Source organism: Nomascus leucogenys, chromosome X, assembly GCF_006542625.1.
Source record: "Nomascus leucogenys isolate Asia chromosome X, Asia_NLE_v1, whole genome shotgun sequence".
Taxonomy (NCBI): Eukaryota; Metazoa; Chordata; class Mammalia; order Primates; family Hylobatidae; genus Nomascus; species Nomascus leucogenys.
The window spans coordinates 52216270-52235582 of NC_044406.1; positions in this window are offsets into that span (position 1 = coordinate 52216270).

Here is a 19313-nt window from a genome sequence, read left to right on the forward strand (position 1 = left end):
TTGAGTTAGCACCTAAAAAGCAGACTTTGCAGTTTGAGTCCAACCAATTTAACTGTCTTTTTAAAAAGAGAAATAATCTTCAGAGGAATATAACAGAGACCACAGTCCCCATAACATTCACAATGTCCAGGATGCAATCCAAAATTACTCAATATATGAAGATGCAGAAAAATGTGAATAACTCTCAAAAGAAAAGATAATCAATGAATTATATCCTCAAGATAACCCAGATGTTAGAATTAACAAACAAGAATTTTATAGTAGTTATTATTATAAATATGCTAAATGACTTAAAGAAAAATATGCTTGTGATAAATGAAAAGATAGAAAATTGTAACATAAACTATAAAAACAAATAAAAATATTTTATCAGTAATATCTGAAACAAAAGTTAAGAAAAAGAAACAAAGCTTCATTGAACAACTCTTTACAAATATATTTGCTTTATATTATGTTATTTAAGGAGAAGGTAGAGTGAGGAAACAGAGACAGAAAGAAGAGGCAGAGAGGGAGGGGATGCTAAAAGGAGAACTGGAGAAAAAAGTAGGAAAAGAGTTATGACCAAGGCAGCTTCCAGAAAAAGGAAGATACAGAAAAAGTGGAGAGAAGGAATACATTGAGGCTGAGGGAGCAAAATACAGGAAGAGAGACTGGAGAAGAAAAGTTCATAAAATCTTAAGGCTTATAAACTACTTTTGCTTAAGTCACTGTTCATTTGGCATGAACTGGAGAGGTTTATGGAAGACCTGAATATATGGCTTCTAATCACCTTTAAAATGGCCTTTTAAAATGTCAGTTATTGCTTAATAAATTGTTAATCAAACTTAAAGAGATGCCACTCTTAATTATTTCCTTGGCTTCAATGGTGGAACCTTAAGTCACAGTCACCTGAACAGAGGTTAGATTCTTCATCTTCACACCACACAAACCCCAGAGCATTTGGGTCACATCTATCACCTGTGACAACTGTCTGGCTGAGGAAATTCCAGCAAGATGGGTCCTCAGAAATGACTTCCTATCACCACCGTGAGTAGGGTTGGCAAGGGGTTGCATATCTAACGCTTGTTAGGGTAGCTTGAGAGCCTGAGAGGAAAGCACTATCTAATCTAAAATCAACTGAGATCTTGCATATTTTGTGTGCTCCAATTCCCTTGGGACAAAACTGGCTGCCAACTAAGCCTGTCAGGGGCAATTTACAGTTTAATAGAGGATTCTCTTTAATAGACAAACCCTTAAGCATTTAACGATATGATTTTGTAATGGTAGAATTTCAGAAAAAAAGATAGTTTTGATTGGGAGATAAAGGCTTCTCAGACAGCATAACCCCTGTCTCTTGGGGCTGGAGACCAAGCTGGAAAATGACCAAATGACCCTAAACCATTGATAAACCACTGTCCAGCTGTGGGCTTTTAGTTCACATGCAATGAGAACCAACTGAGCAATTTCTAACTCTTCTATCCTAGTGTCACTTTTCAGATTCAGAATCACACATCAGATTGACATTGTCGTATTCTTTCTTTTCCATTCGATTAAGCTTTTAATCCTCACCAAATATGACTATTTTCATGCTTATATCCCTATATGGCAATAATGGGCTTTCTTCCTAAATTGGATGTGTTATTTCTGTAAAATGTTTTTGATCACAAGCCATTCCTTATTTGCTTTGAGAAGTGATAAGAATTAGTTCGTAATATCACTGATGAGGGAAAACGTTAATGGGAATTTTAGCATCATACAACATCAACGAAAATAAAGGGAACTTGCTAGTCTACATTTATTCGCTAAACTGCATTTTCTTAGAGCCATGAATTCAGGAAAGGTTGCATAATAAAGAGAGAATACAATAACAGTTGGCCTTGATATAAAAGCTCTTTGTGTACAAAGCAGATGCAGATCTGTAAACAATGAGAGCTTCTTTCAATAGATGTCCTAAATGAATTTAGTCTGTTCTTTGCTTTGTTTTTCAACAGAAGCAATTTTAGCATTTTGAAGAAATTCATTACTTTCATCAATAAGAATAGATTGAGTTATGGGGTACATGAAATTCTGCTAAATACCCAAGATATTGAACTTTTTGTGGAAAAAAGGAATATTAAGAATGTCTCTTATTGGGTCAGTCAAAAACATTTTAATGACAACTCACTATATTTCAAGCTGTGTGGAAATATATAATATATAATATATAATATATTTATAATATATAATATATATTATAAATATATAATATAGATTTATAATATATAATATATATTATAAATATATAATATAGATTTATAATATATAAATATAAATATAATATAATATTTATATATTATATAATATATAATATATATTTATATATTATATAATATATAATATATATTTATATATTATATAATATATAATATATATTATATATTATATATACTATATTATATTATATAATATATATATTATATTATATTATATATTATATAATATAATACATTATATATTATATATTATATAATATAATACATTATATATTATATATTATATTATATAATATATAATATATAATATATTATATATTATATAATATAATATATTATATATTATATATTATATAATATATTATATATTATATAATATAATATATTATATATTATATATAATATATATATAATATATATATATATAATATATTATATTATATATATAATATATTATATATATATTATATAATATAATATATATATATAATATATATATAATATAATATATATTATATAATATAATATATTATATATTATATTATAATATATTATATTATAATATATAATATATTATATTATAATATATAATATATTATATTATAATATATAATATAATATATTATATTATATTATAATATATAATATAATATATTATATTATATTATATATTATAATATATATATATTATTATATATATAATTATATATTATATATTATAATATATAATATATTATATTATATATTATAATATATAATATATAATATATTATATTATATATTATAATATATAATATAAAATATATTATATATTATATATTATATTTTATATTATATATTATATTTTATATTATATTATATATATATACAATATGAGCTCTACTGTCAGACAAGCTGTTCCAAAGCTCTACATTGTTGTCAAAGTGGATACAGGAGCAAATTTTGTTTGTGGAGTTGGCTCCACTCTTTCTTCTAGGACCTATCTGAGCAATTTCTCATCCACTTTTTAAAAACAGCTTTATTAAGATATAATTTACACACTATTGTGTATTTACAATTGTGTAACTACCACCATTATCTAATTTTAGAACATTTTCATCACACCAGAAAGAAGTCCCATACCCAATAGCAGTTTCTCCCCATTCTCCCTTCCTTTCAACCCCTGGAAAACACTACTGTACTTTCTGTTTTTATAGATTTGTCTATTCCAGCCATTTCACATAAATGGAATTGTATAAGATGTAGCTTTGTGTGTTTGGCTTCTTTCATTTAGCATAACGTTTTCAAGGTTCACCTATGTTGTAGCAGGTATCAGTACTTCATTCCTTTTTATGACTGAATAATATTCCATTGTATGAATGTACCACATTTAGTTTATCCATTAATCAGTTGATGGACATTTGAGTTGTTTACACCTTTTGACTACTATCAATAATGGTGCTATGAACATTTGAGTACAAGTGTTTGCATGAATATGTGTTTTTATGTCTCTTGGATAGGCACATAGGAGTGGAATTACTGGGTCGTATCATAATTTCATATTGAACATTTTGAGGAACTTCCAAACTGTTTTTCCAAAGTAACACCATCTTAAATTCCCATCAGCACTATATGAGGGTTCCGGTGTCTCCACAACCTCACCAACTTTGCTATTATCTGCCTTTTTGATTAGTGCCATCCTAGTGGATGTGACATGGTATCTCATTGTGGTCCCCCTCCACTTTTAAGTGTCATTACTATAAATATCCCTCTGCCATCAGTTCCAAAAAGGTTTTTACCTTCACTGTGTCCCTGAGTACACCTCTCCCCTTGTATCTGGTAGCAAATCTGATGAAGAAATCATCATTTGTTCATTCATGTGCTGGACACTGGAGATAAAACAAGAGACACACAATCCCAGTCCCCATAAAGCTCACAGTCAACAGAACAGATGGATATTTATACAAGGGATACTTTATGATATGGAGAATATCTGGAGGAAAATGCCAGATTCCCTATTGTGCACCAATAGAGGATGGCAGGAATGAGGATAGAGTGATAAAGTGGGTGGGAAGATCATAAAAGTCCCCACGAGTCAGGTTAAGAAGTTTGGACTTTAAGAACATGTGTAAAAATAAAGGTTCATCTAGAGAGAGAAATTGTTTGATCAGGTTTGAGTTTTTAGATAGCTACTCTAATGGAAGCAGAAATCTATAGGATAGAGAACCACATAATGGCAAGGGTGACCAGCCCTATGGTAACTTAGTTCCTACAGCAGAAGACATCCTTCCAATCTCTGGGTGGACCCTTGCGAAACTGATCCTGTGTTCTTGGCCTCATGGCTGAACTCCTAATTTTCACAGAAATCCTATCAATAGCCTGTTCCACTTTACTCAAGGCAGTGGTTCTTAAAATGTGGTCCCTGGACCAGCATCATCAGTATCATCTGGGAACTTGTTGGAAGTGCAAATTCTTGGGCTTTACTCCAGATCTACTGTGTCAGAAATTCTGTGGGTGGGCCTAGCAATCCATACTTCAATAAACCCTTCAAGGGAATTCTCATATACATTCAAGTTTGAGAACCATTAAAGTAACTTGAGTGAGATTCCATTTTTTTTGTAACTATTTTACTATTACAAGACAGAGCAGTTCCATACAAGGACATGATACAAGGTGATACATATTTAGTTGTCTAATGGCTTAGATTAGGGGTCTGCAAACTATGGCCCATAGGCCAAATCCTATCAGCCCCCTATTTTTGCAAATAAAGTTTCATTGGAACATAGCCATGTCCATTTGTGTAAATACTGTCTCTGGCTGCTTTTGCATTGCAATAACAGAGTTTAGTAGTGATAACAGAGACTATATAACTCATAAAGTGGAAAATATTTACTACCTGAACATTTACAGAAAAAGTTTGCTAACCCCTGGTCTAGACTAGTTGCATGATACAGGAACATTTTAATGAGGGAGATGTCAGAGAGTCCAAGTAATAAAATAAAATACAAACACATGTGATAATAAAATCTAGTTTCTCCAAGTATGACACTAGAAGGCACAGTGCTTGGTGAGCAGAAGCAGTTTGACCATATTAAACTTCACAAAGACCTCAACGAAGTCAAGACCAGGGAATCTCAAACTTAAGGGGACCTACTAAAATGCACATTACAACTCCCTCTCCATTATGATCGAGAGGTGTGAATCTGAGGCGGAACTTAAGAACGTATATGTTTACCCAGTGCTCCAGAATAATCTGACACAGGTGGTTCCTGACTACTCCTAGATGAGCACTGGGCTGGAGGCTGCTCAAAGGGCTGTAAACACAGAGTATCATGAAGCAGCACAGTCTTGCCCTCAAAGCATGCATTGCTTTCTGAAGCTCACTCGTCTTTTCCCATCCATGTAGGACCCAGGAAAAAGAAGAAATCCTTCTTTGATTTCTGTTTTATTTGATTTCTTGCTTTTTTATTGACCTTTAAAACCCACCTCCCAGCATCATACTTTAGATGTCTGGATACTACCAAGCCTAAGGCAAAGGAGAGGCTAAGCTTTCTCTTACATGCCTGAGGCTTCTCCTTGAGTTCTGGGTCCCTATCTAAGGACTCACCCTTCTGGGAATGACCTTGGGTTTCAGAAAAGATCATCTTTCTTGCCCACGAAGATGTCTTACTTTGCTGATCTCAAATGATGAGCCTTAACAGAATACAACATAATTACTGAAAGATTCACTCAAAGGAAACTGACATACAGCATAAGAGTCATCTGCTTATGAGGTCATGGCATCTGGACAGTATTATCAGAGAGTTGATGGGATATGACACACAGCCAACTCAGTTCTACTACAGGACAGCCAGATGACTTAGCATGGCCTCCTTTGTGACTGATATGTCCAAGCTCTTCAGATCTAGCATTGTAATTCTCTCTAATTGTCTATGTGCCTCACTAGACTGTAAGTTTCTTGAGGCCAGCTGTGTCACCTTTATCCTTGTATCCCCAGCATACTTTTTATCTTATAGCAGCTTTTCAACAAATATTTAATAAATGAACAAGTAACTGCATGGATGGTTTACTGAGTCATGTTAATCTGTTAAGCCCAAGGGTGAATATGATGGTGCTTTCTTTCTCCTGTTTAAAAATCCCATCGCATTAACTAAAGCATTCCAGCAGTATAAATAAATTTGTCAAGGTGATGGTTACATCAGGGTTTTCATAGAATTTTTTTCTAGTAAGCAAGTCTTAGAAAACCCAAAAGCAGTATAGACTTTTAAATCCAAATTCAAGCCTGGCCTATCGAAGGCATCTACTTCATGTCCTAAATCTGGGTGACCCCATAGTGTTGTTCTAATATCTTCAGCCAAAGATAAATAAAGGGTGAAATACTTCAGTTGACAACTTACCTACATTCTAGTTGGCCTCATCAACTTAGAATTTGGTTCATTTATCAAGTTTTCTCATTTGAAGTTTGCTGCATAATTTCCCTTTTCTGAATGAAACTTACTTGGTGAAACACTTCACTGTCAGTCTTAGTTTGAATTTAGTGACTTTGAAATCATTGGCCCATAGACCAGCCACAGCTTCTAATAAGAATAAATTCTAATAGGAAGAAGAATAAAAGATGCCTGAACAGGGAGTAGGGAGATGGAGGGAGGCAGAAAATAGATCATTTGTCCCCAGGTTGCAAGCACAATAGGTGAGTAAAAAGATGCCTATGCATGAAAACACTCCTTCCACATGACAACATAACAGATGATGCAGTTTAGTGTAAAGGTGACCTCAGCAGTGTGTGGAAAATCAGGGGTCTCACCCTACCATCACCACTCCCTGGTTATGTGTATAATCTTAGGTACGCTGCATCAGCTCTCAGGGGTACCAGTTTCCCCATATGATGACCTGAAGGAGTTCAAAGTTCTTTTCAGGTGTGTACTATATACTCCAATTACGGTGGTTTTCCTGCCTCTGGCCCATTCAAAACAAGCCCATTCACAGCCAGGAGAAGGACCCTGACCCAAGGCAGCCAGTACATGATCTGACATGGCCTGGCTTTAAGAGATAAATTAAGCTGATTATCTTCCCCCCTTTATTAAATATAAACTCAGGAAACACCAACAGAAGGGATCTATTTGCGAAGGGAGCTAAAGCTGAAAAGCCGTTAGGTAGAGAGAAGTCACGTACGACCAGATGGGCCCTATGCAAGTCAATGTGATGAGCAGGAAGTATGAGCAAGCAGAAATTGGAAGGTAGGGACTAGTAGATAATGAGAAAGTCTGCGGAGGGAGGGAATGGAACTGACATAGGAGTTTGTTGAGCCCCAGAAATCCTGCTCTTAAGGGTTATATAGTCACCAGCTTTGAACCTTTTGTCAATTTTGCATTTCCCAAGGCCTAGCTATACAGAGGTTCCTAGACACAAGTATCCTTATCCCACTGAGGTACTCTTGTAAGCTTACTCAGTTGTTGCTTATTGAAACCTAAAAGAACCTAACTATAACAGGAGCCTGTAGTCTATGATCCTATGAAGCTTCACAAGGCTATATAGCACAAACTGTGTGCCAGGCACAAAAAGAATAAGATATATTAATTTAAATCAAGAGTTTTCAAACATCAAAGCCAATAGCTAGTTAAAACCCAAACCCAAACAGATGCTGAACCATGTCTCCATTGCTCATGCAGACATGGCCACAATCCCAATACTCTGGGCTTCTGGAATCAGGTAGGGTGTGGTTGCTTCTCAGGCCAAAGGGACAGAACATGCAGGTCTGAATCAGCCACCAGAGGGAGTATAAACAAATCCACAAATAGGCTAGGGGGAGCCTCCCTTGTCACATTTCTCCTGGGTGATAAATTTCCACCAACTCTGTTCTTTCATCTGTAGTTTATTCCAGGAAAACTGCACTTAGCTGAAAGCAAGCATGGGTCCCAAACAGGGAAACACTTGTTCAGACCTGAAAGCATTCAAGGTCAACTACATCATGCTTTTGCAGTTTCATACCATGTATTGTTCAGGTAGGGGAGGAGGGTTTCTCTCTGCACAACACAGGCAGTAAAAAAATAAGAACACCCTGTGTTCTAATGATTGTCTACACATTGTTTAGAACCGAGAACATCTTGACTCACAGAGATAATGATATAAGGAGTCTTTGGATTGGGAAGCCAGTCCTTCGGTGCTACTTAATCTTTGATCACAGAGTCAACACTTGTGAGAAATGAAAAATCATTTAAAATATTGCTTCTCATGACCTAATGTACTTCAGCTCAAGAATCAAGCACCACCTCCTCCAAGCAGCATTTCTTGATAATTCTGGCCCTGGATGAAGTCGAGTGCTTTCTCCTCTGTGCCCCCCAACATACCCTCTGGCCCTACATGTCTTTCTTTCATAGCATCTATGATACTTTATGAAACTCATGTTCACGTATGTCTCTCCCTACTCTTCCCCAAACCCAAGACCTCTTAATGATCTGGATGACGTATGTCCCTTATCACCCTGGTGCCAAGCACAAAGCTTGCACTTGAGATGAGTTAGATGAAAAGGGATGGTGGTGGGATCCCACCACACCCACTTCTCATCCTACTTTAAAGTCCCTTCCCATCATCACTCCATGGCTCTTCCTTCCTTCTATAAAAAAATACTTAGGTATGGGAGCTTGAACTTAAGGCAGGAGAAAGAAGACATCAAAGATTTCTCCTTTGTATGACAAAGAGGACATTTTCTAGCCTGTGAGAATGGCCAGGGTTGGGAGGGAGAAGAGGGGAAGGGAAGAAGACCCGACAGCTTTGTGGCTGATTCCTGCACTGGATCTTCTTAGGGGTGGGAGAGTGGGCAGTGGCCTTGGATCCCACAGATACACAGCTCTGAATCCCCACCTTGGCTTCATCAGAAAGGCGACCCAACATTCTGAAAAACACAGAAAGAGCCTTTTCCACATTCAGACATAGCTGACTATCTGTGCTCATTGAAGAGAATCATAATTTGGAAAATAAGAAATCTGTGTGTTTGGCCTTGGAAATCGTGAAACAACTATTGGAGTCTTGGGTGCTAGGCTTAGATTGGCTGCTTAGCAGTTCTGAGGCCACACAATATCTCACTGGGAAAATGGATGGTTTGGACTACTGATTTCAATGCGGGATCTTTGCGGTAGACTTATCTTCCCATTTCTTTTGACTACTTTGCTACCTCATGGAATTTTAGAGCAGGAAGAGATCTTAAAAAGCATAAAGCCAAGCTGCTTCATTTTACAGCTGAAAAACCTAGGAAGTCCCAGCAGGTAAAAACATGTGTTCAAGATTACCCAGCTAATCAGGAGTGTGTCAAGAGCAGAATCCAGGTGGTCAGACCCTTGACTCAGCACACTTCCATTTCCTCTCACCGTGTCCCGAGCTGACACCTGCACAGGGGGCCAAGGGTGCGCTGCAAGTTATAAGGAAGTAATTTTGAGTTTTAAAATTAGCTGTGGATAAGTTACACATGGATAATCAAGAGCTGACTGCAGCCTGGGCTCTAACTGAGCTTTAAGTCAATATTATAAGCTTGAATATTTATGGGTGTTTTGGTTTGTTTCCAAAAATGGATGAAAGTGGCATCCTTCCTCCTGTCACATAAATGGAAAACACCAGAAAGGCAGGATTTACAATGCTTTCCCAGCATTTGTGCATTTTGATGTTGATGTGGTTGGACTGAAATCTGAAGGAAGACAGAAGGAAGAGGGCATCACTAGTTTCTCGGTTTTAAGAAGTGAGGGGTGATTACAGAATTTGGAGTTCTCAAAGTAAAAGGTACTGTTTGGCTGAATGATTAGCTATGAAATTTGAAAAGCATTCTCGGGCATTTTTAAACAATGCCTCTGAGTTTTTTGGAGGAAAGTGACAACGTGAGGTCCCCTCTTATGCTTGGCATTCGACTCCTGGCCCTGGCTATGACATTCCATGGCTTTTGGAAATCTGACCTCCTTCTTTTTTTCCCACTTCTATTAGGGTTAGAGGGCACTTTTTAAATTTATTAAATTTTAATTAAATTGTGTTTTTCCTTTGATAACTTTACAATGTTCTTGAGATCATTAGAGAAGATAAGAGCAAGGGACTTCAGAGTGGAACTCTGGGGTCATAACCTTGCTCTATAATGTATTAGCTTTGTAACCTCGGGTAGGTCACACCTTGATAAACCTCATCTGTAAAATGGAAGAGTCATGTGTGGCCCATGGACTTTTTTGGAGGATTAAACAAAAGATGAGTGTGAAGTGCTTGGTAAACTGTAAATAGCTGTACCCTAGTGCTTAGTCTCCACAGTCCCTGTTAACTGCTAGTGGATCCTGGGCAGTTATGAGATCTGGTGTGAGAATTTTGTGGACAACTTTTTCACATACAGCAGGCCTAAGGAAATGTGTCACAGGTAAGGCTGGTCTTGAGCAATCACTTCTTTGAGTCTCTGTTAAAGGTGACATTTATGAGCACTTATGATGTGCCAAGCATTCTACTAACACTATACATGGCTCATATCACTGAATTCTCACAGTAATGCTATGTGGTCAGAATTACTATTATTCCAATTTCCTTATGTGGAAAGTGAGACACAGAGTGGTTAAGAAACTTACCCTAGGTTACACAGCTAATAAGTGTCAGATCCAGAAAATGAAACCAGGTGTGCCTTACTGCAGGGTCCTGGCTGTCAGCTACTGTGGCAGGCAGTATTTTCCAAAGATGGTGGCAACAAAAGCTCCCATCCCATTCCACTCCTCCATCAGAAGATGGAGTCTAATTCTTCTAGTGGGCTGTCTTTAGTGATTCACTTGTAACCAATAGAATGTGGCGAAAATTACACCATGTGACTTCTGAGCTAGTTCAGAAAGGGTCATGTAACTTTTGCCTGGGTCTCTTGGGACACTTGCTCTTGAGACTTTCTCTTTTGTGATGTTCCTTTCCAAAACCCAGCCTCTGTGGTATGAAAAGCCCAGGCCACATGGAGAGGCTGCGTATGGGCTGCCTGTTGACAGTCTCAACTGAGGTAAGCCTTCATGTCATCCTAGCCCAGGTGCCAGCCACACAATGAAGAAGCTTCCAGAGGATCCCAGTCTCCTTCTGCCCAAGTCTTCTCAGGTGAGGTGCCAGGCATCATGGAGTTGAAACTAGCCACTCCTACTATACCCCATCTGAATTCTTGACCCATGGTCTCCATAAACATATAAAATGAGTGTTGTTTTACATCACTAAGTTTGGAGAGGTTTGCTGTGCAGCAATAGATAACTGGAACAATTACTTTGCTATTCTCTCTCAGTTCCCTCAGAGGATCTCCCTTCATGACTGATCAAAATTCCCGACTGCAATGTCCTGGATGGTGCTAGCAAAACCTACCCTTCTGTTTCCCATTCTCCCAAGATCCTGAACTCTCCACATGACAGAGAAAAACCCAGAGAGCATTAACTATACTCATCCCTGCTAAGCTATTTCCTGGCTAATGCTCACCACTTCAAGGTATAAGAGGGCCTTCTTCTGCTAATATGCCCATCTTCATAAAACGTTGTAGGAGCCAGGCCGGCCAAGTGAGGGAGTTCCTGGCCCTGCACTGGACAGGCTGGAGACAAATTTCTGGATTGGGGCCTGTTCATACAAACAGGAAGGCTGCGTTTGCTCTGCCTGGTGCTGGCTCTGTTACAGAGCAGCCAAGGATGGTTTTTCCTTTGAAAAATCAAAGTGGGCTTAAATGGAGCCACACAGACATGGCGCCAAGTGCTAGACCAGTATCATAATGGTCCAGGCACTTCCCATCATGCCTGATCTCATCACATCTCTCAGCTTGGCTCCCGGAGCTTCTCTCAGCTGGGGACCAGCACCCAGCTAAGAAACCTGAAGGTGGGACTCTGTGCAGAGCAGTCTTTAAGTCAGGAAGGTGACTCACTGTTGGGGAAAGGTAATGACTGGGAGGGAACACAAAGTGGGAGAGGGGCTTCTAGGGGCCTGTCACATCCTGTGTTTTGATCTGGGTGCTGCTTACACGGTGTGTTCACACTCTGATGACTCATGGAGATGTGCACTTACAACTTGTGCATTTTTCCTGCGTGTGTGTTACACATCAATAGAAAGAAAATAAATCAGACCCGCAATTCAGCTGAGGGAATGAAACCTAAAATAAATGCCTGAGGAGTGATAGCAGAGGCAGTGTGCTGTACTACAGCAATTGGAGTGGTGCCACTCACAGTGAACTCCTTTAGAAAAGAGACTTTGTATTTGTGTCACAGGTACCAACATAGAGTCCAACATACAGAAGGTGTCCAATGAATGTTCACTGACCCACCACCTTTAGCTTCCCTTTCCTTCTTTCTGCTCATTAACTCCAACTAACAGGAAAACCTTTTCCAGAAGGTAACAATACCCCACTGTAACAAAGTCTACACTTTGTTATACCTACTCCCTGCCATTGTTGATACCTTAGATGACACAGCTCAGGTAAAGCAAGGATGACTGAAGACCCTAAAACTCCCCAAAGGAAGCTTTAATCAAAATTTGTGCCTGCCTCCCCCAAGCAAGCCCTCCACAGAGCTCTGAAGAAATAGAGCTATGCACTATGCAGTGGATTGATGCAAGCACTGGGTACTTCATGTGTCCCAACTCATTTAATCTTCACACTGACCCCGTTGGGTTAGGACTGCCATTAATATCGTTTTGCAGATGGCTAAACTGAGGCACAGAGAGGCTAAGCAACTTGCCTAAAGCCACATAGCTAGTAAGTGGCAGAACCTGGGTTAGACTCAGCAATTCGGCTCCAGAGCCCATGTTCTCAAGCCCTAAGGAATCCTGCCTTTAGGTCAAATTAATATACTTGGGAAACATTTCCAAAATATTTGTTTGATAAATACTGAAAAACGCAATAGCGAGTAGTTTATCCTACAACATAAAATGAACCAGTGCTGGAGCTGGTGATTGATAATTATTTTCAGCAATTGGGGGTGAAGGTGGGGAGAGGCTGGAGGGTGGTTTGCTGGGTCTCCTGGGCCTAGCAAATAAATGTTCCTTGGATCAGAAAAAACAAAGTCCCAGTCATAGAAGAAAGATTCCTTGCTATTCCCCCACCCCCCTCAGGATCCAAACAGATAATCAGAGCGTGCAGACATTCAGCAGTAATCAATTAGTACCTACTTTAGATTAAATTGAGAATATGTAAATCGGGCGCCTCATCAAGGCTGCACAGAGGCAGTGATTTGAGACGCAGGCACCCCAACGACGTGCTGCAAACATCCCAAGTCTCTGCGATGCAGAAGGACATGCAAATCTTGTCCCACAGCTGAGAAATTTCTTAAACTGGGAAATCAGCTATTCTTTACACACACACACACACACACACACACACACGCAAATGTACACATGCACATTCCTCTTCCACCTTTCTCCATCTTTCCAGAAGCATATAATTTCTTATATCAACAGAAAGAGCCTTTAATATGAAAATCCAGTGTGAGGATTACAAGCAGCAGGGCATCTCTGAGCTTGATCCATAACCCCATATCACCACAAGGTGATATGGTCCAGAAGTTAAGCCTTGTTTTTGTGTTTGGTGACTATTTGTCTGTTTGGTTGGTTTGTTTTTGAGAGCATTTGAAAACAAAATCAGTGGCTAAATACGACCAGGGCTTCCTGGTTTCCTCTTCAAATTCTCTGAAAGAGAAATGAGAGAAGAGGATACCTATCAAGTTTCAGAATGTATTTCCAAAAGTAGGCCTGGAATGCATCCCAAGAGATGAACATGCTCCAGTATCAACACACTGGGCAAACCAGGTCCTGGAAAGCCAAGTCTGGGAAGGCAAGAAGAGTTCAGGTGTGGCTGGGGCAGAGGCCTTTGTAAGGCAGGTTCTGTGCCAACACCTGTCTATGGACATCCTTGACAACATAGAGTAGGAAGGAAGCCCTAACTGCCTGAGTGGGGGAACCAGAGAAAGTTACAGCGAGTAGGAAAAGAGTATTTCCCATCCCACGCCACTCCTTGTAGCCCTAAAAGCTGTCATTGTTGAGTCCTAAAAGACTGGCATCTTTCATGGAATTTTCTCAAAGGACATGTCATGACTGAGAAAGATGCTGATTTCCAGCCATGCAGTATGGTGTTAAGCCTACAGAATGAGAGCTAAGGTCTTTTAAGTGTAGGCATGTGGCTAGAGAGCTAAAGAAAACTCTCCCAGGAGACACACAAGGTTTTACTGAGCCCAAGGTAAGGAGGACCATTCCAGTTGGAGCTGTGATTCCCACCTTTCAGTCAGAAAGCTGAACTGATTAAACTATCTGAGCTTTCCCGACCACCTTCTTATGGCTGCTGAAGGCATATATGTATTTTTTAACTTAAATGAATTTAAGAGAAAAATGGCTTTTAGGAGAATTCTGAGATATTCTTAGATATTAAATAACCAACAAGTATTATTTGGCACCTCCCAGATGCTGAACACTGCATTAGACATGAAAGTAAATATATATTAAAAGTATAAATGTACATTTCAAGACTAAAGATAAGAAAAGCATTCCTTGGAAAATTCGTATTTCAATTCAGAAGACAAAGTTATGAGTTTAAGAAATGATCAGAAGATGGCAAAAAGTAAGTAAGGACACAGAGAGCTGAAATGGCAGAGAACTGGTTGTTTGGGGTTTCTTAAAGCAGAGTTAAAAAAGGAGGCAAGTTAACCTAACATTTGGTGAGAAGAATCTGATTTAAGGGAAAAGAGCAAGGTGGGGGGATATTCCCATGACAGAATGAACAAGAAGAGTATACTACTGAGTCTAACTCATAGTTCATGCTCAGTGTGGTATATTATAAAAATGCTTACAAATTATTCCCTATTCTGTATCCACTTCCTTGTGAGGTGACATTGCAGATCCTCCCATCAAGAGATGAGATCTATTTCCCAACCCCTTGAATCGGGGTTGTCATATGATTTGCTTTAGCCAATGGGGCATTAACAAAAAGACAAAGGCAGAGGTTTGAAAAAGACTTATACATTGGGGCTTGTCTTCTTGCTGTACTTGGAACCATGATACCGCCACCTAAATGAGCCTGCACTAATCTATTTGAGAGGCTACATGGAAGAGAACTGAGACACCCTAGCCAACAGCCTGCCAACCACTAAACATATAAGGGAGATCATTCTTGACCATCCAGCTCCCAGTCAATCCACCAGCCAAGTGCAGATGCAGGAACAAGCCAAGCAAAGCCCAGCCAAGCCAATTCAGATTAGCTAACCTACAGAATTGAGGGCTAAATAAAGTGGGTACTGCTTTAAACCACTAAATTTCAGGATGGTCTGTTATGCAACTAAAGTTAACTGATACATTGGAGAATAGCTAAGTTTGTATGTAGAATAAATTTACTTGAAAGGGACTTAAATAATTTGGGTGGTCAAGATAAGCAGAGGACCTAAATATCAGGAGGAGCAAAAGACCATAAAGAACCTCTGATGTTCTTTGACAGAGCAATAGTATGACAAGAGCAATATTTTAAGCATAAATAAATGATAGATTGGAGGAGTTAAGCTTAGAGTGGAGAAGCCCAGCCCAGCTTAGGTCTTGGATAAGGGAGGATCCAAAATGTCAGGGGCATTTCAGAGGAAAAAGATAGTAAGACATTAAGACAGATAAGCTATAGAGTAGGCAAGAATGGTCTCAAAGATGCCTCAAAGTGTATCTTTCTGGAGCCTGGGAAAACAATGATGCCAAAGATATCAAAAGAAAAGTCAGGAAGGGCAGGCAAATCCAGTATGATTCAGTCAGAAACTTCATGGATGCAAAAAAATAAAATTGTAAAACTCACTTAAAGAGTGATTTACTGGAAGAAACAGGATGTCTTGCAGAGTTCAAGGGAAAACTGGCAACCCAAGCCGTAGAAAGGGCAAGAAAGAGACTAAGCTTGGAAATCTCAGCAGCAAAATTTTATGGATCTTCACCCTGCCATTCCAGTATGCTCTGGTTCTCCATTCAGCTCAACTTCTTGAGAGAGAGAGAATCTGATAGGCTAACAGCCCCACAGTGGATGAGTGCCTGGATTAGGTGTTCATGGACCCTGATCTAATCGGCTGTTGGGGAGGATGAGAATGATAAGCTTATAGGGTGAACACACCAGAATTGTAAAGAGCAGATGAAAAGTAGGGAGGAAATAACAAGCACCTCCATAAAATAGGCAAGGATAATGAACAGGGGGAAGAAAAGGCTGAATTGGAAGTGAAAGTGAGGACTCCAAATGTAGTTGTTCTGCTGGAAGTTTGAAACAAAGGACTAATGGTTAGGGTAAAGGTTCAGATATGAGTGATATCTACTAGAAGTGAGGGTAGACACCAGAAAATAATGAGTAATTGTTTTCAAAGGGAATAGCAAGAGAAGACCCTAAGGCAGAGACCAGGAGCTGTGAGCAATGCCTGTAAATGTGAAAGAAGAAAGGTAATCTACTAAAAGAGAAAGGGCAGAGAGAAAGAGCTTCAGAGGAAAGTGATATGGAAACCAAAGCAGGAGGGCCTGGTCAACTATGTCTAATGAAATGGGGGTCAGAGAGACGGAGGACTATAAAAAATTCCTGCATATGTTTGGGTGATCATCGGTGACTTTCAGGAGCAGAAAATAGATGATGGTTTAATATTTTTTCCCCTAGGAGAGTCAAGAAGTAAAACCATGGGAGGAGTTTACAAGGAAACTCATACCAGTTGGTTTGATACTATACAAAAAGCAAATGGGCTGATTTTCTTGGAGGGTGTAAGGCTGGAGAAATAATTGGAGGTATCTTCACATGTCCACAAAACAGCCTTAGGAATCTTCTTCTGAGGAAAATAGTCCCCAGATTCAGAGACTGTACAAAGAGACTTCAGCTTTCCATATATCACTCATGGAGGTATCATCCTACAGTTCTGGAACCACTGCCAAAAGACTGGCTGAGACATGTGTGATTTGTAGGTTCTAAGTTTCTGCAAAGCATTTAGTCAAGCAGTTTGGTAGCAGTAGAGACAGTGGACAAGCCCTTATTGCTCACAGGGATGCCTCTGGGGCTTCTTTCACTGCAGTTAATTTCCAGGACATGGCGCCACTAAATATCAGCATGTCCCCTCGTGTTAATGGCAAATGGCAAGAGGATCTCATAATTTAGATATTTTTATGGCTGTTCTGTGGAAGCTAATTTTGTCTAACAAAACCCCATTAAGTTTTAGCTCTATCCTTTTCCCTTCCTCCAACTCCCAGAACTGGGACTTATATGTTAATTGCAGCCAGTCTATGCTAATTAGGTTTCATTTCTGTTTCTTAAAGAGACAGATGCCACCAGGTCCTGCCCCAGTCATCACTCTCTCCCACCCCCATAGCCAGCTTTTCAGAGGTTAAACTTCAGACTAGATGAAGAATTCATTTAAGGCTTGCACTTGAAGTTGGAAGGCAGAGGGGTCAGGTGTTTCCATATTCCTCACAACTTCCTTTGAAGATAAAATGCTTCCTTTCCATGAAATTCTAAGTGTAGCATTTCTAATTGAGAAACAAATCAAAATACTATCAGATTTTTAAAGTACACGCAAAACTCAACAAGATACGGCCAAGGCCTGCTATAACCATGGTTTTAAACAAAAGGCCCTCAATCTTGGAGCTTTCATCAGTGTTGTGATAAGTTTGGGCTCACCACTATAGGTCGAGTAAGGATTTACAAGGCAAGAACTGCTGAAGCAAAAGAAAAACTTTCTATATTAGTGTTTGGTTCTGTTTATTGAATGAGTGCCTTCTAGGAGCCCAGTGGGTATCAGAGAGGATAAAAAGATAGATAAGACAAAGACTTTACCCATAAAATGTCTTCAGTCTAGTGGGAAGACATAATAATAATAATATAAAATAAGTTACCTCCTATTTATCAAGCACTACTATGAACTCAGTTAACATGCATTAACACATTTTAATCATCCCAACAACAATATGAGGTATATATTTACATGTCTACGATACAGATGGGAAAATTGTGGCTCAGAGAGGCATAGTGTATCAGCTATGTAGTCCCACAAATAATGGTTTGCAACCGACCACCACAAAGCTCAGTGACATACCATAATTCACCTTGTTTTTTATTTAGCATGGGTCTGTGGGTCTACTGGGGTGGTTCTGCTTCAAGATGTGTGTCACCTTGGCTTGGTTGCAGGTTGAGTTCAAATCGGTTTCACGTATATCTCATCTTCCTTCAACCCAATAGCTAACCTGGGGCATGTCCTGATCATACTTACAATAGAAGCACCAAGGGACAACTAGAGACATATAATGCCATTTAAGGCCTTTTAAGGCCTAGGCTCAGAACTCACACATTGTCACTATCATCCATAGTCTATTAATCAATTCAAGTCACATAACCAAGACCAACATCAATGGGCAGGGAAATATTTTACACCCAATCAAGTAGGAGCAACTGCAAAGTCACATAGAGAAGGCTGTGGGTATAATTTGAATAGAGAAAGAGAGTGAAAAACTGAAAATAGTGATCTAATCTACCACACATAGATTAAAACTGGTGAAACTGGGATTCAAAGTGGGGATGATCAGGGTCTAATTTCATCTTTTTAACCATTATGCTAGGTGTAATCGCCTAAACATAATCAAGTCAGTCAGTGGCTAATGAATAGTAATGACACATTTCTATTGGGGGATTAGGTCAGGCTTCACAAAGAAGATATCTGGGCATGAAGACCATGAGAATTTTTGATAGGCATAGAGGATGGTTAGGGCATTGCTGCTGGAGGATACAGTGTGAGGATGGATGGAAGGACATGATGCAATCATAAGACTAGAGCATAGGATTCCAAGGTATGGTGGGGAATGATGAAAGCTGAGGATGGGATGTTAAGATAAGACCAGGATGTAGTTCTGAGCATGCATGTGATATGATCAGACCTGGAATCCTTTGGATCAGTGCATCTCAAACATTATTGCACATAGGAATTTCCTGAGGATCTTGTTAAAGTTCAGATTCTGATTCAGTAAGTCTTGGGTAGGGGGTTGGAGACTGTGCATTTCGAACAAGCTCTCCAGTGATGATGATGCTGCTCTTTCACACTTTGAGTAGCAAGGCTCTAAGCAAACAGCCTGCTAGCCATTCGAGGTCAGGAATTGTGTTTTCTACCTCTTTGTTCC